Source organism: Rhincodon typus, chromosome 19, assembly GCF_021869965.1.
Source record: "Rhincodon typus isolate 14 chromosome 19, sRhiTyp1.1, whole genome shotgun sequence".
In the NCBI taxonomy this organism is placed as follows: domain Eukaryota; kingdom Metazoa; phylum Chordata; class Chondrichthyes; order Orectolobiformes; family Rhincodontidae; genus Rhincodon; species Rhincodon typus.
The window spans coordinates 18,446,485-18,473,839 of record NC_063350.1 but is presented as its reverse complement, the minus strand read 5'-3'; the positions used below and the strand labels follow the sequence as shown (position 1 = coordinate 18,473,839).

The 27,355-nt window shown below is 40.7% G+C and overlaps 1 protein-coding gene across 2 annotated transcripts in view; it reads left to right on the top strand.

Annotated features, from left to right (window-relative positions):
- LOC109921818 (proto-oncogene tyrosine-protein kinase Src) overlaps positions 1-27,355 on the top strand; it is a 151,414-nt gene that overhangs the window by 12,933 nt on the left and 111,126 nt on the right. Inside the window, exon 1 of one of the 2 annotated variants that reach the window (XM_048608279.1) lies at positions 8,336-8,442. The exons of the other annotated variant lie outside the window; for it this stretch is intronic. The gene's annotated coding sequence lies outside the window, so the exon portion shown is untranslated. Of the gene's footprint in view, positions 1-8,335; positions 8,443-27,355 lie in introns of those variants that run through there. 2 annotated transcript variants of the gene reach the window in all.

Sequence of the window (27,355 nt, the reverse complement as noted above, 5' to 3'; positions counted from 1 at the left end):
TTAAAATAGTATCACAAGCATTCTTATGGTTTCACTCTGTATACTTTAAAAGAAATGTCAAATCCCTTTGGAGGTGTAATCGACAAATGGGCAAACATGACGAAAGTTGCACAGCAATCATTGAGGCTAAGAAAAAGAATAGAAAGTGCCTTTGAGGAATTTGAGCTGTCCCAAAGTGCATTTTCTGAAGAAGGGTCCAGACCTGAAATGTCAGCTTTCTTGCTCCTCTGATGCTGCTTGGCCTGCTGTGTTCATCCAGCTCTACACCTTGTTATCTCAGCACCATCGAAGATCTTTTGTTGAATGAATCACTGTTGTAATGTGGGAATCAAGACAGTGATTCTGTGTATTCTGTGAAAGCTCTTGCAAACAGCAATGTGATCACAAACAACTTTAGTTCTGGTTGAGGGACAAATATTTGCCGAGGAGTAGGTTAAAATCTCCCCTATGTCCTTTGTGCAGTTGGGTTTTTAATATGCACCTGGGAGAGCAGAGGAGGTTTAGTTTATCATTTCATTTGAAATATGACACTCAAACAATATCGGGCTTGAAGTAACATCAGTCTGTATATAAGATTTTATTGCTTCAGTTATGTAGAAATCCTGACTGAAGATGAATCCCGGTCTGTACCATTTTTTGATACCAATCTCAATATATTCAACTTAATTCAATTCAAGCTTTCTGCAAATATGCATCTGATTACATTTTGCATGCCCCCATAGAGACAGCATGGGAAAACGGGGTTGAAGTAGATGATTAGCCATGAATAGGAGAGCAGGCTCAAGGGACTGAATAGCCTGTTCCTGCTCCTACGCTCCTAATATGTTGAAAACGCTGCAACAATAAGCAGGTTGCAAGATTTCATGTTGCAAAGCACCAACTGGATTATATGCTCAAGTCCCTCAGTACACAACTTGCTCCTCCAAATTCATGAGATATCTTGAGTTTTGGCTAATGGTTCCATTAGATTTTATATAACCATTAGGCAATGGTAGAGATGCAACTTAATTTTTGTATGAATTCTCACTTTTCCTTTCAGCAGTTTGTGCTTCAGTGTTAATCCTAAAATATAAAAATGGTGCAGGAAGAAAAAAATCCATCATGAGTCAGATTTTTATCATGACTTGAGTATAATGGAGGTGCTGGAGCTTGGCATTTCTCAAATGATCTGAAGCAGAAGTGATTTGCAGGTGGAAGTGCTGTAATCTCAAAAACTGAAATTGTTTGAACTTCTGCCAGGGAGTTGAGGGTCTGTGATAATTATCGGAAGTACTTTAGGACATAAAATCTGATGGGTTACACACATCATACTGAGATGAGATGCTAGTGAACACTGCTGAATTGTATTGCTGGAATAGAAAATCAGCTCCAAAATTGAGCTTTTTAATGCTGTATTATAAATGTTACCTACACTATTGCAGTTGGCAAGTGATTGTAAGATATAAGCCACTCATTCATATTGGACACTCTTGAGATTTTTTAAGAAATTCTCCTGAAAAACTATTGTTGGTTTATTTTCCATTGACTAAAGATCCAGAGTCATGTTGAGTCTGTTAATACAGCAGTTAGCATCATAAGCTCTACAATGTAGAATGAACGTTCAGGTCAAATATGAGATCGGCTTATTGATGTAACGTTTTTCAGCACGTTGTTCTTGTGGCCCAGCTCATGCAAAATGTAACCATATCCCTGTTTATTGGTATCTTAAACTGAATTGAAATAAGCATGTAAGCTCTTTGTCAAGAAAGGGTAACATTTAAATGGGATTCTGCTTCAGTCAGGATTACTATATAACAGGACCAAATGTTACTTCAGACTTGCTGTTGCTTTCAGTTCTGCTCCAGCTTTGTATAATCTTTATTAACTGCCAGCTTGGCTGTGGAGTGTTCTGTATTTAGATGTGCATTTGACAGCTGCTGTCTTCTGCATTCTACATTGTTGCATTTTAGTGTACAGCATCTTTGTGACCAACATATATGAGCAAGAAAAATGCATGAAGAATTTGATGCTTTTAAACCGAATACTACTCTGTCCATTTATAATGTTTTGTAGGAATTTAACTATTTAAACAGAAGAATTAAATTTACAATTATATTGGTTGCTTGACTTTCAATTAACTGAAACTAATGCTATCATTTTTAATTTATTGAGTCATAGAGTCCTACAGCACGGAAACAGACCCTGCGGTCCAACTCTTCCATGCTGACCAAGTTTCCTCAACTAAACTAGTCCCAGTTGCCTGCATTTGCTCCATATCCCTCTAAACCTTTCCTATTCATGTACCTGTCCAAATATCTTATAAATGTTGTAAGTGCACCTGCATCTACCACTTCGTCTGGCAGTTCATTCTCCATATGAACCACCCTGTTTATGAAAACGTTGCCCCTCAGTTCCCTTTTAAATATTTTTCCTGTCACCTTAAAAATATACCCCCTAGTTTTGAACTGCTCACTGTAGGGAAAAGACCTTTGCTATTCACCTTATCTATGCCCCTCATGATTTTATAAACCTCTATAAGATCACCCCTCAACCGTCTGTGCTACAGTGAAAAAGTCCCAGCCTATCCAGCCTATCCTAATAAAACTCAAACTCACCAGTCTTTGGCAACATCCTGGTAAATCTTTTCTGTACCCTCTCCAATTTAATAACATTCTTCCTAAGGTACTCCAAACTTGATGTCACTAATGTCCTGTATAACTTCAACTTGATATCTTATTTCATTTTTATCATATTGAAATGTCAAAAGTCAAATCTGGAAGCAGTGAGTTCATTTTAAATATTATAGTCACGTAAAATTTTGTTGAACAGTGGCATGTTTCCATTATTTGATTTGATGAAAACTTCCATGTTTATACTATTAATTTTACTGAAAAACATTTGCAGACATATATGCCTTGGTTAATGAAATAAACTTGGAGTTTTGCTCCAGCCTTCAACCAACCTCTGTGCTGTGAAAGACTAATAGTGGGTGGCATGGTGACTCAGCAGTTATCCCTACTGCCTTACAGCACCAGGGACCCAGGTTTGATTCCAACCTTGGATCACCGTCTGTGTGGAGTTTGCATATTCTCCCCGTGTCTGCATGGGTTCCTGCCGAGTGCTCCAGTTTCCTCCCACAGTCCAAAGATGTGCAAGTTAGGTGAATTGGCCATGTGTTCAGGGATGTGTTGGTTAGGTGCGTTGGCCATGGGAAATACAGGGATAGGGTAGGGGGATGGATATGGGTGGGATGCTCTTTGGAGGATTGTTGTGGACATGTTAGGCCAAATAGCCAGTTTCCATGCTGTGGGGATTCTATATTTAAAAAAATATAAGTTTGTCAAGTTTTCCCATTATGATAAAAAAAGGTTTTCATTCTTTCAAAAGTTGCTTGTGATGTTTCAGTTTCAAGCTTCATGCCGTGTGCATGTCTCAATCTTTATTTTGCTCACTGTAATACGATTGAATGGAATATTACTCCCTGGTTTGCTGGCCATGTTAGATGCTTCATTGTGACTGGCTGTGTACCCTGCTTTATGGTATCGCTGCTGGATATCAAAGATCCTCTTTATTTGGAGCCAGAATCAAATTAACACGAGGCAGGATACAATCTGTGTAACAGGCACCCTAGAGCTTTGAGGGCAGCTTTTTTCGAAGTTAGCTGTTAGCACCCTAATTTCACGAGTAACTAAAAAATCAAAACATTGTATTCTTAGACTAACAGAGAAGATCACAGAAACTCAACATGCGTTGAACTTGATTCGCACTCAAACTGCTGTAATTTTGGTGCACTGAAATACACTGAAAAAGCTTATGTAACTGAATAGAAATTCCAGACAAGTACTCTTTTTTAATGTAACCCGAATCTATTTTTCTATATCGACCTGTTCAGAGATGTCATGACACACCTCTGGAAGCCTAATATGAGGAAATATTTTACCAAGCTGGTTTCTGTCTTTATGGAGCAGGTATTTTGATAATAATAGTAAAGTTTCCTTTCTAACTAATTTCATAAGATTTTATTCTTACTGTTTTTGAAAAACAAATGATTTCTAAGGCTAGTTTATATACCCACTTCATATCACATCATTTCAGGACTTGAGTATGTAACCTAGGTTGACAATTCCAGTGAGATTTTGAGGGTACACTACATTGCCAGTGCTACCCTAGATGGATGGATTTCCATAATGTGTCCATGGCACTAACTGAAGAAAAACCGAGATGTATCCCAGTGTCTTGGCAAATATAGTTCCTTCAAACACAACTGAACATGAATCAACAAGTCAATTCATCATGTTGCTGTAACTGGCACCTTGCTGTACTCAAAATGACTTGTGTTTTCCTGTGTTTTATAGAAGTAACTATGTGAAGTCATTCACTGTATGTGAAGTATGTTGGGTCATTCAAAGAGATGAGGTGTTATATAACTGCAAGAATGGGAAAATAAAATGTTTTGCTTCTGTTTTTTTTTTACATTCAGTATTAGCAGCAAGAAGTCCCAGTTCAGGCTAACACTGACCAAACAAAAACTAAAGATAAAAGTTTGCAAAACTGGTCAATCAAGATACCTTTATCCTTGCCTCCTATTCTTTCCTGTACTCCCCCCGCCACCTCTACACAAGACTCTGTCTCCCATACCAGGATGAGTGTTCTATGAGCCAAACTTGCTGACTGTCCTAGAATTATGAATGGTTTGTTCTGTGCCTCCGTGCCCTTGAGAGACGTCAATGAGGTTGAGAAAGCTTGTTTCACATTATGCAGTATGAATGAAATAGATGGTGCAACCAATAGATGGTGCTTTCCATTATTTTGATTTCTGTATTTGAATGTTCATTGAATTTGTGACTGCAGGTGAGGGTACTTGAATATCTTGCCAAACACTTAGTCAAATAATGTGAAAGTCACAGATCTCCATTTTAATGGCCGTCATTGAACAATTTGTTAAATATTGCTAAAAAAAAAGCTGTGGATGCTGGAAATCTGAAACAAAAAATAGAAATTGCTGGAGAAACTCAGCAGGTCTGAAAGCATCTGTGGAGAGAAAGTAAAGTCAGTATTTCAAAAATAGTGAAACTTATGCAGAATTGGTTTCTCTCCGTGCTGTCAGACCCGCTGGGTTTCTCCAGCAATTTCTGTTTTTGTTAAATATCGCATGCTGATGAAGTGAAATAGTGAGCGTATTTGTCACTGACCTGCCTGTAGTTTAGATTTTCCACAGGCTACAGATGTGAGTGTTGCTGGCAAGAACCTACATTTATTGTCCATCCTTTATCACCCTTGAGGATCATAGAATCCCTACAGTTTGGAAGCAGGACATTCAGCCCATCAAGTCCACACTGACCCTCTGAAGAACATCCTACCCGGACCCATCCCCCTACCCTATCCCTGTAACCCCACATTTCCCATGGCTAATCCACCTAGACTGCACATTTTTGGACTGCAGGAGGAAACCGGAGCACCCGAAAGAAACCCACACAAACGTGGGGAGAATGTGCAAACTCCACACAGATGCGGGGAGAATGTACAAAGTCCACACAGACAGTCACCAAGAGTGGATTTGAACCTAGGTTCCGGGTGCTGTGAGGCAGCCGTGCTAACCACTGAGCCACCATGCTGCTAATAAAAGATGATGCTGAGCTGTGTTTTTAAACTGGGTTTGTTTGTTTGGTGTAGGGATAGTAATAATGTTGTTAGGGAGGCAATTCCAGTAATTTCACCTACTGAAGGTGAAGGAACAGTGACATAAGGTGGAATTTAAAACCCTGCCCAAGAGAGCTTTGGAGTAACTGGGGTGTTTCTTTTATATTCATTCACGGGATGTGGGTGTCACTGCCTATGCCAGTATTGATTGCACATCCCTAAGTGCCCAGAGGGCAGTTGGAGCCAACCACATTGCTGTGGGTTTTGACTTACAGGTAGCCCAGAATAGGTAAGGATGGCAGTTTCCTTCCCTAAAGGATATTAGTGAACCAGATGGGTTTTTCTGACAATTAGCAATGGTTTCATGGTCATCATTAGCCTCTTAATTCCAGACATACCATCTGCCACAGTGGGATATGAACCCAGGTCTCCAAAACATTACCTGTGTTTCTGGATAAATAGCCAAGTGATAATATCATGAGGCCATCATGTTTCAGTGGGCAAGAGGGTGCTGGCTGGCATCGCTGTTGTCTTCCTCCTTCTGCCCCTATTGAAGAGAGAGTGGGAAGGTTCATGAACTGACTTCCTGACCTTCAGTTGAAGCCCTTAAGTGACCATAATTTGCCCATTTGCGGGCCTTATCCTGTTGCTGCTATTATTCAACCAGTGATAAATGGGAGCCTTGCCATACGGAGCGTCCGACTAGCAAACACTGTTGCTTGCAGGCTCCCAGTCAAAGTAGCTCAGTGCCTAATTGAGGGCGCTGGCATTAGCAAGCATTTGGGATTGGGACTGGTTGGGGGGTTGGGGGGGAGGTTTGCTAGTGTGAGAGACAACTCACACCCTACCCCTTCCTAATCCTTTCCCTTGACACAGAATCCATGACCCTCAAACTGCTCCCATTCACCTGGGACCCTCTCCAATCCTGGCTCTCCAGTGGATGTGTTACTGACAGCTGGCTCTGCCCCCTCTGCCCCCACCCACAATGGACAGCTGTCAGCCTCTGATTAGTCAGCAGCCTATACCACACCCCCTCCCTAAAACCACTGGTGCATGATCTCAGGGGAGGTCTGCCACTGCCCATTTAAATGCCTAATTTTGGGGATTTTGCCGTAGCAATTTTGTTTTAGTCAGTCACAGGATGTTGGTATCGCTGGCTAGGCCAGCATGTATTATCCGTCCCTAAGTGCCCAGAGGTCCGTTAGGAGTCAACCACATTGCTGTGGATCTGGAGCCACATGTAGGCCAGACCAAGTAAGGATGGTAGATTTCCCTCCCTGAAGTATGTTAGCGAACTGGATGAGTTTTTCCAACAAGCGTCAGTACTTTTATGCTCTTTTTTTTTCTTATTCACTCGTGAGATGTAGGCATTGCTGGTTGGCCAGCAAGCATTGCCTGTTCCTAGTTGCCCTTCAACTGAGTGGGTTACCAGGCCATTTCAGAGGGCAGTTGAGAGTCTACCACATTGCTGTGGGTCTGAAGTCACATGTAGGCCAGATTAGGTGAGGATGGCAGATTTCCTTCCTTGAGCCAGGTGAGTCTTTTTGACAACCAACAATGGTTTCATGGTCATCAGTAGATTTTTTAAAATTGAATTCATATTCCACCATCAGCAATGGTGATCCAAACCTGGATCCCCAGGATTATTGGGATAATAAGGTGTAGAGCTGGATGAACACAGCAGGCCAAGCAGCATCATAGGAGCAGGAAGGCTGACGTTTCGGGCCTGATGAAGGGTCTAGGCCCGAAACGTCAGCCTTCCTGCTCCTATGATGCTGCTTGGCCTGCTGTGTTCATCCAGCTCTACACCTTGTTATCTCAGATTCTCCAGCATCTGCAGTTCCTACTATCCCCAGGATTATTACTGGGATTTCTGGATTAATAATCTAATGCTAATACCACTGGCCCATTGCCTCCCCACAAAAGTACAATGTGGCCTTTCATCAGTTCTCCACTTGGTAGGTGAGACTTCCCATCTCATGGATTAAATATCCCATAGTTTCAATTTGAGATGGTGAATAGATTATTGGAGAGCTTGCCATATAATGCAGCTCTTGTCTGTCTTCTTTAAATTGACTTGTTCTTGATTAGGTGCAGGTATTTTAGATAATAACTGCTATATGACCCGAAACTTGCTTAAAGACAAGAAAACGATTTGAAGGTATGAAGCACTAGTGTCACTCGGAATGTGCAGGTATTATGAAATTCACAGTTTTGTGTTCTCAGAAGTGGCCTGTGTTAATATTTTTAAAGAGGTTATTGTTGGTATCAGAGGGCATGGCAATACCAATGTTTATTGGAAAGGATAAGAAGTGAATAGCATTGCCCATTGCATATTTTGTTTTAATATTTTTAAGCATAATTTCAAAGAAGTTTTTAATGAAAATGTTTCTGAAACTGCTGGGGATTTCCAACTTTCCTTAGCTGCATTTTATTTGAAGATTTTGCTTAGATTGAAAGAGGAAATTGGCAAGTTGCAGAGCCGATGCCTTTTGTACTGCATGTAGCTATAAATGGCACCAATTTTTAATTTCTAGTCTTTTCCGGGTGATGTAATGTAAAGTTATCAGTCTCTTTTACCCTCCCACCATGATAAGCAGTATCAACATCCAAAAGAAGTGGGCAGTAATATGCTGCTGCGTTTTTTTCCTTATTTCTTATGACGTGCATTACTGGCAAGGCCAATGTTTTATTGCCTATCTCTAATCACCCTTGAGGAGATGATGTGGGGTTTTTCTCAAATGATGGCAGTGCATGTAGTGTCAGTCCACCCACAGCGCTCAGCCTTTCCAAACTCATTGCTTCATAACTAGCTACTACAAGGTAGGTAGATGTGGCGTGAGTTAAGATTCTCTCTCTCTCTTTCTCTCGCTCTGTCTTCTTCTTGCCTTTTTCTTTTTCTCCTCTGAAGATGTGAAAAGTTTCTGCAATGTTTTTGGGTTGGCAGATCTTCATTAGTTTAGATTACAGCGCTGTATTAGCTAATATAATGAAAGTAAATTCCAGTCATTTGACTAATCCTGAACCTTTTGACAGCAAGCACTAGCTCGTCAGTAGTATGGTTTACAATGCACCGTTTGTGTTGGACCAGATGCACTGTTTGTGGAATCAGCCATAATTCAAAGAGGGCAAACTGTCAAGGATATTAAGATATTAAGCTGTTTTTAAACAAGTGCTTGTTTAAGTTGGAGTTTGTCATCCAGCCCTTGCACTTACAATGCTAGATCCATCTCTTTTATATCAGTCGCATACTTACAGGAATAGTTGGGTCCGTAGGTCTACTACTGGCATTACTGAGCCGGATTTAGTAAGATAAACAAGGTTTACGCATGGATGCTGATCATCTGGCGTCTGAGCTTAACAAGTGATTGTGCAAAGGTAATTTTAAAGTTCAAACGGAAGTAGTCCTGGTGTGCCTCTGTGTGTCTGCCTATCTGTTCATAATATAGCATTTGTCTGTCATCTGTTTGAAATATTGTATTTGAAAGTAACTCACTTTGTCATAAAAATAAATGTTTTGTCACACTTTTTAAAATTCATTGATGGGATGCAGGTGTCACTAGTTGGGCCAGCATTTATGGCCCATCCCTAGTTGCCCTTGAGAAGGTGGTGGTGAGTTGCCTTCTTGAACTGCTGCTATCCATTTGGTATGGGTAGACCCACAACACTGTTAGGGAGGAAGTTCCAGGATTTTGATCCAGTGGCACTGAAAGAATGGCAAAATAGTTCCAAGTGAGGAGGGTGTGAGGCTTGGAAGAGAACTTGTTGGTGGTGGTGTTCTCACGTATCTGCTGCCCTTGTCCTGCTGGATGGAAATGGTTGTGGATTCAGAGGGGATGGTCGTTGTTTGTTTAGTTTAGAAGTTAAAGCTAAATTAATCAAAAGCATTCAGTGAATTCTGAAAAGCTTTAAAAAAATCAGATCAAGGAAAGTTGTAATGAGGGATACTTAACTTAAACGTCAGTCAAGAAAAGCTTGGAGAGGACTGTGTGGTGCATATCTTAGAGAAGGCTGTGAGGTGGTTGGAGGTGAAGAGGTTTCCTGGTTTCAATGTATCTGTGTATATGCTGGAAGAAGAGTTAATTGAAGTTTGGAGATGGGAACATGTTGAAGCAGAGGTGGGTCCAGGCAGCACACATGCTGCTGGTAGCAGCCTCCAGGCGTTCAGACCACCTGTACAGGGTGAAGTTGCAGAGTGGTGACGCCATGCTGTGGGAAAAGATAAGGCTAATGTGAAGTTGTAGGAAACATTGATACTTTAATGCAGCTTAGATTGGAGCGCAGGAAGCCCAGAAGCAGTACTTAATGCAGTTAAGAGAGGTTGGAGAAGAGAGTAATTCAGCAGTAGTTCATGAAACTAACTGTTCAATAAAAGCTGAAATTGTGCCTGTTATTGTGAGCAGTGCCAGGAGTCCTGGAGAACTCAATTTTGTGGGAAAAGATTGAACTACCAAGAAGTGAGCAATCATTGAGCCAGTTGTGTCAAAGAGGCTTTAAGGATGTTGCAAATCAAGATTTTCAGAAGTGAAGAATTGGAATTCCTTCCAGAGGGCACAGAGTTTTAATGAGATTTGGTGAATCCACAGTATCACCAATACCAGGGTGGGATGTGTCTTAGCAGCTAGCCACTTAAAGTGCAGTCTTTTGGGTTTTTGACCACATTAGGTATGTTAACTTATATTTGCCTTGAGTTAATCTTCAATGTTAGAACCCAAGCTGTATAGTTTAGAATCAAATCTTACCTGTTCAGTATGCCTATTTAGTCATTATTGCTCATGGTTGTTTTGTTGAAGTTTGTATAATAAATTTTTCTTGGTGCTTTGATTCAACCCAGGAATTCTACCACTTCTTTTGGTACCCTCGGTTCTCCCGCACGCTATATGCTTTAAAGGATTTTGGTCTTTTTCATCAGATCGCAACAAAAATCATAACCGGCTTTTCAAATATTGTCATCACTTGGACCAAAACAAAGCTTTCACTTGATTGACTCAAATGTGTTCTCTCAATTTTTTAAATATGTTTAACATGAAGGAAGTCAGTTCTTTTTATTCCCTCATGGGCTGTCGACATCACTGGCTAAGTCAGATTTATTGTCCATTTCCAACTACTATGGGGAACTTAGCGGTGAGCTGTCTTCTTAGCGGCTGCAGTCCTTGCAGTGTAGGATCATGCACAATGTTGTGACTCCTAATGGGGGAACCAGGGATTTACAGTAAACTGCAAATCTAAATAAATCTCCCTCTACAACAGCATGTAGATGCTAGATACTAACATATAAAGTAGGAGCAGGCATTGGCTATTCGAGTCTTCAAGCCATTCAAGATGATCATGGTTGATCATCTAACTCAGTACCTCATTATTGCTTTCACCTCACGCACTTTGGTATCTTTAGCCCTAAGATCTATATCTAACTCCTTCCTGGAACAATGTTTTGGCCTCACCTGCTTTCTGCAGCAGAGAATTCCACAGGCTCACCACTCTCCCGGTTAAGAAATTTCTCTTCATCTCAGTCCTGAATGGCCTGATCCCTGGTTCTGGACTCCCTGATCATCAGGAGCATCCTTCCAGCATTTATCCTGTCTAGATCTGTTAGAATTTTACAGGTTTCTGAGAGATCACCTTCTTTCTTCTAAACTCCAGTACATACAGTGTCAATTGGAGTCTGTCATCATACATCACTCCTGCCATCCCAGGAATCTGTCTGATTAGTCTTTGTTTCACTCCCTCCATAGCTAAACATCCATTCTCAAATAAGTAGACCAAAAGTACGCACAATACTCTAGGTGTAGGCTCATTAAGGCCCAGTACAATTACAGCAAGACATCCTGTTCCTGTACTTGAATCTTCTCATTATAAAGGTCAATATATCATTTGCCTTCTTCAGTGCCTGCTGCACCTGCATGCTTGTTTTCAAAGTGTACACAACTCCCAGGTCTTGTTGCACCTCCTCCTTTCCCAGTCTTATCACCAACCAGAGAAATAACCTGCCGTCTTGTTTTTGTTACCAGTGTGGATAACCTTTCATTTATGTGGAGGCAGGTAGCATGGAAGGAATGGTGGGTAATAGCTTATGGGAGTCCCTGATTACCAGAAAAAGGGTGCCCCACCTGTTGTTATGTAGCCATTGGAATGGCATGCCCACTGCCATCTCTCTGTCCATACTAAAATACTTTTGATCAAATTGACCTTTTTTTTTAACCTATGGAGGGTATGTCGCTGATTTTGGCAGTTGATCACTTAGTGTATTATGAAGGTGAGCTCAAGGGCAGGTAGGGAGGTAGTGGACTTGCCACTGGGTATTTTATATGTTCCACCCTGCCGCAAATGGGCCTGGCAGGGACGAGTGAAATCCAGCCCTGTCTGTCCACCGCAGCTGTTGTCCTAAACTACTCGTTTTAGTACTTCACCCTCTAAACACATAAAGGTGTTGGATCGTCAACCTGAAATGCTAACTCTGGCTTCTTAGATGCTGCCTGACTTGTGGAGTATTTTCTCTTTTTATAAGGAAACTTCAGAATTGCAGTAGATTGGCTGAAACAAACCTTGTTAACCTGTTTTGGCACTGTTCTTTGTTTGTTGTGTCACAGACATTTGTATTTTCTTTTCCCTATTTTCAACAGTGATATTCCACGACTTGCTATGATAATAATGATTTTGTGAGGGAAATCCAAAGCAAGTATAGACTAAATTTACATTGCACTCAATTATGCGAAACACTGGGTAAAGGATTATATAGAGTAATCTTAGTAGTTTCTTAATATATTGTCAGGTACAAGTATTAATTTAGTCGAGGGAGATGGATTCCCTGTTATTTTTAAATATAATTACAAAAAGCCTGTGTATTAATTATTTAAACTTAACCAACAGAAGGTAATTAATTTCTGGTTAACTGTTCCAGCAACTGAAAATGCTGTTATGAGCACCAGCTAATAAATTATGTCAGTATATGTGGATGAATTCACAATTTTTTTAGGTTCTGCCTTTTCAGATCTGGGGTGTCTCAACATTTGTATTGTGATCTTCCCAGCAAATAATCTGTACCATAACACAAGACTCAAGTAAAGGGTTGTTTCCTTGTGAATGTGGGAGCATAGATGTCGCAACAGATATATGTGATGTAGTTCTAACTATGACACATTAAATGAGTGATCTTGCTTTTGTATAGGGTGATTTTCATATCCACAATGCTTTATAGCTATGACATTAACAAGTGACAATACAGAGTGGGGCTGGAGGAACACAGCAGGCCAGGCAGCATAAGAGGAACAGGAAAGTTGACGTTTCGGGTCGGAACCCTTCTTCAACTTTCCTGCTCCTCTGATGCTGCCTTGCATGCTGTGTCCCTCCAGCTCCACATTGTATTGTCTCTGACTCCAGCATCTGCAGTTCTTGCTATAGCTATGACCTTACTTGTGGTTTGTGATAGGTAGATGCAACTGCCACGTTCATGCACAGTAAGGTCATATACAAATGATAACTGACTTAATGTGTTTTGGGAGTGATAGAACTTTGGAACATTTCATAAGTACCAGGCAAAATCTAGGTTTAACCTCGATTGTAAAGAAAGCACCAGTGGCGTTGCAACACGTTTTTGGTGCTGGAATGAGTCGTATGAATAGTCCATATGGGGCCATGGGCTGATTGTTATGGGCTACCCATGGGTGGGAAAGCAGGCAGTGGAAGAGAGTGTGCAGCCTGGCAGGTTTAATGCAGCGGGGAGCTGACTAGTTAATGTCAGGGTGTGAAAATGGGTGGTGCCTCTTGCCAGGCCCCTGGTGCCAGCCTAAACACACCTTACTGTTGGTTAGCCTTTCCAAATCTGCCTACCCTGTTGCCAACTCCTCCCTGCTCCACCACAAACCCCTGACCCAGTCCAACATGTCTCCTCCATCTCCACACTCCGGCCTGTTGTTCTGGCCCTAGGGATATACCTGAATGCCCTGATATATTGTTGAATGCCACCTCCTTGGTCAACCTGCAACAACAGCAGTGACTACTGCTCATGGCACTGTCAGTCTGCAGAGCTACTGACTGCCCATTGGATGGCAGCTCGATGAGGCAGGACATCCTCGTGGAGATGGATGGAGGTAATTAAAGAGCTGCCACCTGTAAAATTAAAGTGGGGTCAGCTGACTAAGCTTAGTCAGGGCCTACTCCTGACATCTTACCCTGGTTGCAGGGTGCCCACTCTCAGTTTGTAATCAAACCTCTCTTCTTAGAAAGAAAGATTTGTCTGTAGGTAGCGCCTTTCTTGGCCAGCAGATGTTTCAAAGTACGTTACAGACAATGAAATACATTTGTGTGAAGTGCAGCAATCAATTTACATACAGTAAAATCCCACAAACTGCAATGTGATTCTGACCAGGTAACCTGATTATTTTAGGATATTGATTGAGGGATAAATGTGGGACAGGAGACCAGGCATAATACCAATGTCCTCATTCAAATTAGTGGTAAAGGTCTTTTACACCTACCTGAGGGAGCAGATGGAGCCTTGGTTAAGCTATCACCTGAAGGATAGCATCTCAAACAGTGCACCTCTCTGACTCTCTCTTGCTCTGTCTTTCTGCCTCTGTCTCTCTCTCTCTGTCACTGTCACTGTCTGTCTCTCTTTTTTTCTCTCCCACTACTGCTCAGTACTGTTATGTTAAATTTTGTGTTCTGATCCTGGAGTAGGTAAGTGACCTTGCTGCTCAGGTGTAAGACTGAGCCACGGCTGATGCTCGGAGCATGTTGAACATAACACACTTTCAAAGTTCCTGTGTTACCTAATTGAGCTGTGATTTTTGTCAGTGACGTTAGCCATATATCCACTGCTGTGTGTAACTCTAGCTTTGTGTACATGACCTCTTCTCTACCTACTGGTGGCAGAGAGCTTTTCTTCCTCAGTCCTACTGTACCCTCCCTGCTTTCTACTTGCTTTTCAGCAGTTATCTAATGCAAAGTCATCCATCACCTCTTTGTGTCCATCCTTTATTTCTTTTGTAAAGCACATTGGTGCATCTTTCTATATTAATTGCTGTTAATTGGGATATAATCATTTAGACTGGGTTTTTTTTGTGCTAGGGGAATGAAAATGAAACCTTTTCCTCAACCCTTCCAGCAGATCTTATGTTGGGCAGGGACTAGACTTTATTCTTTGCTTTCTGTCTTTGTACACTCTGTCTCCTCCCCTTCCTATGAACAACAGATCCACAATGTTCACTTTTACACTTGCATTCATTCAAGCCTCAGGAGAAAATCCATGGTTGTTCAATCAAAAGACCCCAGCTATCAAACTGCAGGACTGTCAATAATTAACCATCCAGTAAAAGACATCTGTGATAACACATCTTTAGAGGCAAAAGGAAACTGACACTTTGAATAAGACAGTCGAAGACTTTGCCGTAGGAAGGCTTCTTTCTGCAAAGAGTAGTGAATGACCCGAAGCTTCAAGCAGACTAGGCAATTTAAAAGCAGAGCGAAGGAATTAAAAAGGGGTCACTAACTGTATGCATTTTGAAAAGGGCAGTTTAGGCATAAGTAAGTTTGAAAGGAACGTTCCTGACAGAAGTCAATGTCGAAAGTCAAAGGGGAGCCGCAGATAGATGCTAAAATGAAATGGGGAGCCTCAGTGAGAGATGAGCCAAAATTGCAATGAGGTACCAGGGAAATACCAAAAAAAGGAATGAAAATTAAAGGACGCTTGGATTAAGAAGGAACACACGAGGGGAAGGAGGATTGATAATAGAGTATCCGAAAGAAATAAAATAAAAATTGAGCAGTTGAGAGAAAATAATATTTGGACCAAACAGGACACAGAAGCTTAGAGAGACACAGATATGTTGGAGAGAAGTGAGGTTATATGCTTGGAAGTGGGACGACATTTGATGAGGCTGGATCTTAGTGTTTCTGGTCACTGCCACCTTCCTGTCTCCACCAGAATTATGTCAGGGGCAGCAGGGTCAATGGTTGACCTTCCTTGGCCACAATTGAGGCCATTAAGTGGTGAATTAAAAACCACTTAAGGGCCTTTTCCTATTGCTGCTAGTATTGGCAAAGTGGTAGTGTCTGTACCTCTGTGTCAAAAGGTCAGGTTTCAAGCCCACCTGCCACAGAGGTGTGTCATAACATATCCGACCGGGTTGGTTATAAAACTACTTTAATTCAACTGCGTATGGGCCTGTCACATAAGAAAGAGGAAAAGCAGTAGGCCTTTCAACCCTTCAAACCTATTCCACCTTTTATAGGATCATGGCTGATCTGATATTCCTCACATTCCTGCTCTTTCCCCATAACCCTTGGCAGCTAAACCACATGGACAGCTTGTCACCTCCTATTGGTTGATTTCAGGAGGTGGGAGAGGAATGTAGCACTGCAATCCCATGATTCTGGTGCTTGTCCTTCGGGTAGCAGCCACAGACTCTCAGTGGTGCTGCTGAGCACAAGAAATGCAAACCTCAGGTAACAAGGTGTAGAGCTGGATGAACACAGCAGGCCAAGCAGCATCAGAGGAGCAAGAAAGCTGACGTTTCGGGTCTAGACCCTTCTTCAGAAACTGCAAACCTCAGAATGGTCAGCAGCCCTCAGTCGGTGAAGAGCCCTCTACTGAACATACCACTGCCTGATTAGGGTCATAGAATCCCTACAGTGTGGAAGCAGGCCGTTCAGCCCATCAGGTCCACACTGACCCTCTGAAGAGCATCACACCCAGACACACCCCAACACAACCCTTTCTCTGTAACCCTGCTTTTCTCATGGCTACTCATCCTAGCTGGCACATCCTTGAACACTATGGGCAATTTAGCATGGCCAATCCACCTATCCTGCACATCTTTAGACTGTGGGAGGAAACCAGAGCACCCAAAGGAAATACGTGCAGACATGGGGAGGATGTGCAAACTCCACACAGACAGTTGTCCGAGGCTGGAATCGAGCATAAGGTCCCTGCCACAGTGAGGCAGCAGTGCTAACCACTGTGCCACCATGCCACCCTTTTCACGGTTTGGCTGACATTGCCCAAAAGCAATGTCTTGAGTTCCTCGCAGGTTCTCCAGCTGGCTGGCAGCACCCCACATCTCGAGACGCCTCCCAAGGAAGCAATATGCAATGGAGGCGGATGAGAGGTGGCAAATCTCTGTGAGTTCATGTGTGCCTGAGCATTACATACAAAAATGCCAGGACTTGAGGCTACTGTGTCAACAGTTGTGGGTGCCAAATTATCGAAAAATGTGAACGCCTTGGAGAGAGTGCAGAAGCAGTTTACACGAATAGTTCCTGGAATGAGAAACTTCTGCTATGAGGATCGAATGAAGAAGTCGTCCTTAGAGAGAAGAAGGTTGAGAGGAGATTTGATCGAGGTTTTCAGAATAATGAGTATGCCGGATACTGCAGATTAGGAGAAACTATTCCCACTCACAAAAATAACAAGAATGAGAGAGCATAAATTTGAAGTGTTGTGCAGGAGAAGCAAGGATGATGTGAGAAGAAATGTTTCCTTACAGTGAGTAGTTAGGGTGTGGATTAGACTGCCTGGAAATGTGCTGGAGGCAGGTTCAATTAAGGCATTCAAGTGAACTTTGGATGACTATTTGGATAGAAATCATATGCAAGGGTATGGGGATAGAGCAGGAGAATGGCACTAGGTAATGATGTTTGTTTCAAGAGCCTGTGCACGCATGATGGGTGGAATAGCCTCCATAGCACTTCAGTGATTCTGTGAACAGATTATTACAATAAAATGAAATGTTCAAAACATAATACAATGCCGAAGAGTGGAAGCAATTGGAACATTCAGGAGAAATGAGTCATAGGGTTATAGAGTTGTACAGCACAGAAACAGACCCTTCGATCCAACTCGTCTATGGCAGCCAGATATCCTAAATTAATCTAATTGCCTTTTTCAGCATTTGCTCCATATCCCTCTCAACCCTTCCTATTTATGTACCTATCTGGATGCCTTTTAAATGTTGCAATTGTATCCACCTCCACCACTTCCTCTGGCAGTTCATTATTGGAAAAAGATGGGAAGCACATCAATGCAGGTTGTGTGGCTCAATGGGCAGATTTTAATGCTCTCTGCCCCCTTGAGGTAAGTTTGAATGCAGGGGCGGGTGCTAGGTAGGAATATGACTTCCTACCTCTGTTATCAGTAAATCCAGGCAGGGAAATCTCGATGAAGATCTCCTCAGCCCACTGGCAGTTAAGGACCTTGTTCTGCCAAAGCTGGTCTTCAACCAGTGACAGGTAGAGAAATTGGCATGCCAGGAGCCCCAAATACAGCCTGACTGGGTTTGCTGACTGGTACTCATAGGTTGCCTTTGAATGAGGGTACCCGTGCCTGATCAAAGAGCCTGGCATCAGGAAAGGGACAATTTCCTGACATTTCTGACCTAGCTGTTGACCAGCTCCCACTTCAACACTCAGTGTTGGCCTGGAGATCTTGGCTGTCCTGTGATGTCTTCATTGGCAGCAGCGACCACCACTTCTGTTGGCACAGCCTTCAGTGCACAGATTCCGGCCTTCCAGTTGACTGGCAGTTCTCGGGGATGAGACATTGGCCTTCAGTATCCTTGATATGGTGTCCACTTCAATGTTGGATAAGCACTCAGTTTGGTAGCGCTTCCCAAATGGAGACAACACAGGTCTCTCACAAGTTGGTGTCATCCTATTGCCCATGCTAAATATTGCCTTACATGTTCGGGACTCTAGGAGGAATCATGCGACCTATAGGAAGCACAAAACTGTGTAATGTCTTCCTCTAGTCAGATATGTCAAATGCAGATATATCCAGGCTAAATTGGGTTACGGACCGGCAACTCAGCAGAAAAGAAAAAGAGTTTGATCAGTCAGAAGATAGAGATGGTTTGTGATAACAAGAAAGATATGTTAATGGATGACTTAACTCAATCAAAAACAGTTAGGAAAAGCTAAAGAGTTCATAAATGTAATCTAAATTACTTCAAGACCAAGAAATAAGAAGTAGTGCTCATCTTAAGTGAAAATGATCTCGTTAACATATAGAAATGAAGGACAGCAAAGCTTAAATAATAGAACCCCATGCATGATCTGAGATTCATTCTGGAATCAGGAGCCAATTATATTACTTTGAAAGACCAATATTTAAAAAGTGATTGAATATCTTAAACAAAATGACCAAAGGCAGATGGGTGGGGGAGAATTGACTGAATTCACAGAGAATAAATAAGACTACCTTTCAAGCAGCCTAATGTTGAACTTGGAAGATAAATGTATATCTTGAATGAACAAACTATGTAAACGTGACCTCAAATAGATTAGCAAGTTAGTTGAACATGAAATAATAAGGAAAAGCAACCTTCGCAAATGCTGTGGGTAAACAGTAGAAGAAATTAATTGGAGTATTTATAGCAATCTGAAGAAACATACTAAAATACTGTCCAGAGAGGCAATGAGAGAGAGCTGATGGGGGAAACCTATCTGTGGGGGCAAAAAGACCGGTGCCCTTCTTGTTAGTGCTTCTGAAATCAAGTGGCAATTGGAAAAGAAGTTAGAGCCATGAATAATATTGAAATATGGAATGCACTCTTGCTCGTGCTTAAGGAATAATGTGAACAACAGAGATTCACCAAGCAAATTATGTCGGTAAAATTAATGTCTTGAATATGAATGGAGAAGTATGAAACAAGGTGAAAAAGCTCGAAACAATAAAATCCCAAAGGTGATAAAAGAAATCTAAAATGAGACTTGTTGGGCCATCATCATTGTAGATCGCCATTAGACACTTCTGAGTTACTAGTAGATCGGAAACATAACTAACATGGTACATGAATTCCAATAGGCAACAATTAAAGTCATTCATTTCAATTCAGTTTTATTGTAAAACAATGATTTTTATGAGATGAACTTAATTTATATAAATAACCAATGCAACAACTATCAATATGGATTCAAAAGGAGGTGATTGTTCCTGATAAACCACCTTGCTCGCACTGTGAATTAAACATCTGAGCTAGGCTGTGGAAGAGTGTACAAGGTAGCCTACTGTAAATTCCAAAAGATCTTTGGAAAGGATTCATACAAAAATCTTTGGGGGTCCAAGTAAATCTCAAAATGGTTCATTAACTGGCTGAAGGATAAATAAAAGCAATTCATTTGTAAAATCTCTTTTTGGAGTGGTCGTGCTATTGAGTGGAGTGCCACAGGGATTAATGCTAACTTATTTCCAGTGTACAGAAATGATTATTTTCTCTATTTGTTTGTAGAATACAGATACTGCTGGCACAGCCAGAATTCATGTCCCATGAGAAGATGGTGGTGAGCCACCTTTTTGAATTAATGCTGTTCTTGAGTAAGTACAGTACAGTTAGGGGGCAGGAATTCCAAAGTTTTGACCCAATGACAGTCAAGTAATGGTAATATAGTTTGATGTCAGGATGCTCAGGGAGGATAACTTGCAGGTGGTCCAATTTCCATATGTTTGATGCCCCTGTTCTTCCCTTGTGAATTTGGAAGATACTTTTGAAGGAACCTGCGTAAATTGCTGCATCGAATCTCGTAGATAGTATACAAATTACGCAAGTGAGCTGGTGTGGGAGGAAACAAATGCCAATCAAAGCAAACTTGGAACATTATAGATATCTGCAATTCATTCTAACCATCCATTAATCTATATATAGCAAAGTCATGTACATATCAAAGACACTTGTATTACATTCAAGGAAGTTTCACATCAACTGCTTTCTGCAAGGAAAGGATAGCACTGGATCCATTGGGCTCTACCATATGGCAAATTTGATAGAGTCTGTAGAAAATTAATCCTTAAATTTCATTGGAATTTGTTTCCAGTTGATACTTTTAAAACTGGAAAACATTGGCTTGCTTGAATTTTCACATTATTTGTTGTATGCAAGGAAGGATAAAAAAAAATGCTTTGTTTAGATTAGGATCATACATACCTGAAGTTCAGCAAATATGAGGTGCGGCTTATTATTTTGCTGATATTTTCCTTTCCTTTGTTTGTACCTGGTGTGTTTCAGCAATAATCCAGTGCAGTCAAACTTATAAGTAGCTCTACCGCAATTCTTTGACAGTTTTTTCTTTCACAAAAAGCACTTGTCTCTAATATTGGTAAACTATAGAGTATCACCGGAGGAATGAATCATTGTAGATGTGGATAAAATTGTAAGCTGCATAAAAGGAACCTTCTGCCTGTCGCTGTTAGTTACAGTTTCAAGTATATTATATTTTGACTGGGAATGTTGAAACCAGGATTGACAGAGTGATATTGATTTTATAAAAGAAACAGGAAGCCAGTTACATGGAGGCTCTGTTACACTTAAGCTTCTTGTAAGGTGCCATTGTGGACATTTTGGATCCAAGAAAATGTATCACTAAACTAAGTTTATGCAATTACTCAAAGCTGTTCAATAAAGTGGGCTGGTAAAAATGGTCAGATATTGTTTTTCTGCCACAGATTCCCTGCATTGAGATCTTGGATTGATTATTTAACATGCACAGTAGGAGAAAAAAGAGTCTGGTGAAAAGCCTATTTCATGCTTTCTAAGGACGTCTGCATTGGCAAGTTGCCTCCTTGCTCGCTTAATGGGGGAATAGCAACTTAACTTGGAGAGATGATTAATAAAGTAGCAACAGTAAATTGACAAAACATTTTTCAGACGTCTGAGGGAGAATCTACAATGATTATTTCAAAAAATAGCTAACAGTATTTACATCTGTTGGATAGAGACGCCAAAGTGAATTAGGAATTTGCACTTTCCTTCTAGATAATAAACCAATAATTCTGTGAACATTTGATCCTTTTGTAATGTAAGTATGGAATAATAAGAATGTAATTCCTTGGAGAGGCCTGAGATTTTCAGGGAGATTTAGTCCCAAAGAGAGAATACTGCTGAGAGGGAAAGGTAGTTACATGTAAAAAGAAAAAGTTGTTTAGCTCACCAGATATAAGCTTGAAATGGGAATCCAAGAGATTGAATCTTCAGTCTGTAATGGAATTGTAAGAGTGAATACATGAAAGATGTATGATAGGTATTGTTTTAGAGAGGAAGGAATATTTATAATAAGCAAGAATTCAAGTAGTCACTTGTTGGAAACTTGGGTTTTGCTGAAAATGATACATTTTGTTGAAGGTTTTCACCTTGCACTCATCACTACAATTCAATATCTGTTTCCATAATTCAGCAACATTTTCTGAAAAATCCTGAATCTGTGTGGAATTATGCTGATAATCAATTTACAATGCTCACTGAGGCTCACAGGGTGGCATACTTGCATGTGTCAGAAGTTACATATATTTATATATAGCGTTGATTCTTTGCAAATGCAAAACATATGCACACACTATACCTGTTTTGATTGAAGCAAATAGGTGACAGCCATTCTATGGTTTATTTCTCAGGGCAATGTCTTGACCAATCAGAGTCAACCTGCCTGCTTTAAAATTTAGACAAAGCTTGGCAATTAACTGTCAGTCATCATTTGCCTGATGCATTCTCATGGTAACATCTCTACCAATCACAGTCCACCTTCCAACAGTATAAATATTGTATTCCTTTGCATTGGTAATTCTTTCCAATTGTTCTTATGAATGCAAAGTGAAAAGCTTCAACAAAATGCCATCCTTCAGCAATAATCAAATTCTGTACTACGAAACGACTATTCGCTTATTAGTACCCTGGATGCATTAACTTGGATCTGATCCATAATTTGATAGCTTAACTAAATCTATAGTCTGAAGACAAATATTTTGAAAAAAGTCCTATCGTGATTAATTTAGGTGGCAAAGTGTTCATATTTCTTAACAAAACAGTATAAAGGCTTTAGACATTTCCAGTCATTGAGATGTTGTATTATGAAATTATAAATAAACTGACACAAGTACGTTTTTTTTCTCTCAGTTAAGGAAAGGAAACAGTGTGCTCCCATGATAACAAATACTGGAAAGTATAAAGCCCTACACTGAAAAGTGGTTCATGCCGTGTTTTGCATACTGTATAAATGTTTAAAGACGTGTGTACAACCATTTAGTCCAGTTGAAGCTTAAGTTGATGTCCTGACTGTCTGCAACATTTTGCCAATATGTAGTAGCAAGGTCATTCATATTTAAGACAACTCACAAAGTTTTAAAACTGTCTTACTCTCTGTTTTGCTTTCACAAGGAAATTGCACTGACCATAATGTCAGTGTTCGCTAAGCTTGGAATCCCATGAAGAGGGAAACTAGGCTTTTTGTTGTGAGAATGAAAGACAAATACAATTGTGCAGCATCTTTCTGAGCCACAGGACATCCTAAAATGCAGTCCAACCAGTAAAGTGTGTTTGCGTAAACACTTCTGTTTTTTTTCTTTTGATCTCATGATCATATGATGTAAGAAACATGACAGTCAGATTACACAATGCAAGCTCCCAGTAATAACAATGACCAGAATACCCCGTTTGATTTTGTTCGTTGATAAATAAGTATTGACCAGGATACCACAGGATTCCTGTGGTCTTTAAATAGTGCCGTGGTATCTTTAGTGTCGGTCAATGTGGTCAAAGGGAGCCTATAGTTTAATAGCTATCTGAGGGAGAGTGCAATCCCTGAAATGGTTTTTAGAAAGTTTCAATATTGTGTAAACTGCAAGTTAATAGTGTATTTTCAATCTTGCTATCCTATTGCTGTCAGTTTTCTTGTTTTCGTGAGTACTTTGTGTAGACGGATTGACTAGTATTAAATATTTATTTGCTTTTCTATTGATTTCCATCTCTACTGGGTGCCCATTTGATATTGGTACATGTCCAAGTTGTTATTTCACTTCAAAAGTGCTTTACATCACACATTCCTAACCAGCGACCTCTACCACCTAGAAAGGCAATGGCAGCAGGTGCATGAGAACAACACCGCATGTAAATTCCTCTCCAAGTAGAAACCAGTCTCTTTGTCCAGCTGCATGGATTTTCTATGAATCAGCAAGAAAACAAGCACAACATTTACACAACACACTCACAATCATCCACTTCTGCAGACACTTGGATATAAGGACATTTTTTGTTGCCTGTTGCTGTCCATCGAAACAAGCAGCCTACAGTTGCAAACTGCCCCTCCTGCCCCTAAAAATAATTGAAGTGGTGGACTTGATATCCCAGTCTGCTGATAACGATCAATGTAAGTTGAGGGGAGCAGGGCATCGTTGAGCTGATAAATAACTGAGTCCATACTAATTCAGTACTGGATTAATGACCACTCCAAAACACTGTTAAGTCTGTGTAAGAGAAAAAAAACAAATTTGTGAGTGTCCTTCATTAGAACAACAAACCTCTCTAGACACCAGCTCTTTCCATGAAGATTATCTTGTGATATTTTAAAATATACCAGATTGAGAAAGGCCAACTCTGCTGTATGTATAGTCTCATTCAACACAGCATTTCAGATGGACAAGGACCATCCAAAGGTCAAAAACTCATGAGGTTTATGATGTGAGGCTGTTATAATGCCACTGTTCATGACACAAGAGGAAATGTCAACTTAATGGAACAATATATGTTATTTTGGGAACTTTGCCAGAAGCCACCAGTATAAAATCCCATAACTGGATTGTGATCATATTATTTTGTGGTGCAACAAAGTTATAAGCATATTTATGTTTAATAACTGTGGTTTCTTACTGACACAGCAAAACGTTTCTGTCTGTTTACTAGGCATATGATAAATGCACAAGTGGAACATCTGCACTGTTGGCAGCTGTTAAAGACTTTCTCAATGTGGTGAAAGTGACTTTTTTCATTATCATTGTGTATTCCAATCCTTTGTGTAGCACATCCACCAACTGAGCAAACATAGAATATTAAACCATTGACTGAAGATACTCAAAAACAATCATTCACACACTCTCCCTTCATATTTGTGCTGTGATTCATCCTCCTCTCTCCTGTCACCGCACATACTTTCAATCTAGCATTTTCTTGTTTCCTCCCCCATGCTTGTGATGTGATCCATGCTTCCCTTTGGTTTGGCATGTACTCCCATCTTTGCCCTTCAATATTTGATCTGTGATGTGCCGTTCACTCTTATCCTGATATTTATGATATGATTCACAATTATGGTTTGATTTATCCTTCTGTCTGCAGTGCCCCTCCCTCAACCTGACAGTATTGCAGTATTGTTGATCATGGTTAGTAAACAAAAAAACTGTGAACAGTTGAGAGTGAGGCTTTATCGTTTATGTTTTTTCTGTTATGATTTAAATACTTTTTCTTTCAATTATTAATTGACCTTTCTTGACTCATTCTTATTCAGGAACAATCTCTTCATTTCTGCTCAATGGACCAATATACCAGTTCTTCCTATTGTACTGAAAGTGGCATTCTAAATCGTAAAACTGCAGTTTCACATTGACGTATTTTAGTGATTTATAAATACAATGCCAAAAGTCATTAGTTTGTACATATTATCTGAATGTGAAATGTGTGTGATGGCGGTCAGCGATTTTGGCTTGTATCTACCACGATTATGAAGCTATCAGCTTCAAAAAATTCTCAAATCTTTCAGACTCTTCACCAGCACTTGGATGTTGAATTCCAGAAAAGAAGGAAAACCAAAAAGAAATGATCCGAGTAGAAACAAGGTTGAAAATAATTGGGGGGACAGGTTTTGGCAATGTGTTTTGTTTAGTAGGTTTAGTCCAAAGATGTGCAGGTTAGGTGGATTGGCCATGCTAAATTGCCCATAGTGTCCAGGGATGTGCAGGCTAGGTGGATTAACCATGGGAAATGTAGGGTCACAGGGATTGGACAGAGGAGGGTGGGTCTGGATGGGATGTTCTTCGGAGGGTCAGTGTGGACCTGATGGGCTGATTGGCCTGCTTCCACACTGTAGGGCTTCTCTGATTGTGGCCTCAAAGCATGTCTTCTATATTTGCCTTTTGTTTGGAACTGAATAATATTCATGATGACTTATAGAACACCTTCAATGTAGTAAAATGAGATGCAGTTCTTAACAAGATTACTGTCAAGCAGAATTTCACATTGAGCCTCATAAAGAGATGTTAAGGCAGGTGACCAAAAGCTTAGGTAAAGAGGTAGCTTTTAAGGAGTATCTTAAAGGATGGAAGAGAAGTAGAGGGGTGATGAGTTTTACACAAGGAATTGTAGAACTGCACAGCTTGGTAACTGAAGGCACACCTGCGAAAAGTTAGGACATTAAAGATTTGGATCAGTGTGGATATCTGAGGACTGTGGAGCTGGGTGAGATTATATAGTGGGGAGGTGTGAGGTTAAGATATAATTTGAAAACCAGAAGATGAATTTCAGAAGTGAGGTATTGCTCAACTCAGGAACCAACATCAGTAGCAAGTCATGGTTAATGAGGATGATGCAAGTTAAGCTGGAAAGAGGAGAGGCTTTGAAAACAGTGTTTGCTTTTCAACAGGCTGAGACTAGTAAAGAGATTACGATTGAGAAAAAACTTGAGTTAATAACACTGAATTATACAATTCATAGAGACTATTGACACTGAGTAATGCCACTGCTGGGCAACATTAGAACATTGTGGATTAAACAATGTTATGTGTTGTTGGAAGAGGAGTTCTGAAAGTACTATTGGTAACAAGTCTGTAGTGCCTGAGTATTTCAGTCAGTTTAACCACTAAGTGATGTAGTCCAAGCGTAGATTAGTTTTTCATTGAGTTGTTTGAACTCAGTTGAGAATGCAGTAGAGTTTCCACAATTATCCTGGCACATGAAAAAGAAGTATTTGAGGTTTTCACCCTAGTCATCCTCTGTTTAACAGCGTCTGTTGTAGCTTCAAGACAATATTGCACCTGTTTGCAGATTTCCATGGTCAAAGAACATGCTGGCACTAAATCCTCGAGGGTTCTGCTTGTCCATCACCATGGCTGAGGCAAGTGACCAGTGAAGCACCTAATTTCAACTCTGAAACTTGATGGGAGATCAGGCTGTGCCAGGTCTATGCTATTTTCAAAAGACACCACCTGGAAATGGCATCACCTCCACTCACCCCTTTCAAAGCAAATGGCATCTGAGATTGTGGAACTAGGAATAAAGACTCATGTCAAAACTAGCTACTTTACTGGCCACCTTGACCCACTATACTTAAGAAGGTCAGTAAGCTCAGTAAGGGAAAGATGACGGCCTCGTGGTATTATCCAGGTAATATTCTGGGGACTCAGGTTCACATCCAACCATGGCAGATAGTGAAATTTCAATTCAGTTTTTAAAATTCTGGAATTAAATGTCCAATAATGACATTGCAGTTTGTCGGAAAAACCCGTCTGGTTCACTAATGTCCTTTAGGGAAGGAAACTGCCGTCCTTACCTGGTCTGGCCTACATGTGATGCCAGATTGACAACAAATATGGTTGGCTCTCAGCTGCCCTCTGGATTATTAGGGATGAACAATAAATGTTAGCCTAGCCACCAATACCCTCACCCTGTGAATGAATTTTAAAAAAGTTAAAAATTAAGGAATGCTAATCTTGATGGAGAAAAGTTACCCCCGTAGGTGGTCTTTTGGAAGTGGACAACTAAAGAAGAGGAAGATTATTTTTAATAAAAACAGATTGACTGGTTGAAGAGAATATAGAGATAGTAGGAACTGCAGATGCTGGAGAATCCGAGACAACAAGGTGCAGGGCTGGATGAACACAGCAGGCCAAGCAGCATCATAGGAGCAGAGAGGCTGACGTTTCGGGCCTAGACCCTTCATCAGAAAAGGGGGAGGGGAAGGGGGTTTTGAAATAAATAGGGAGAGAGTGGGT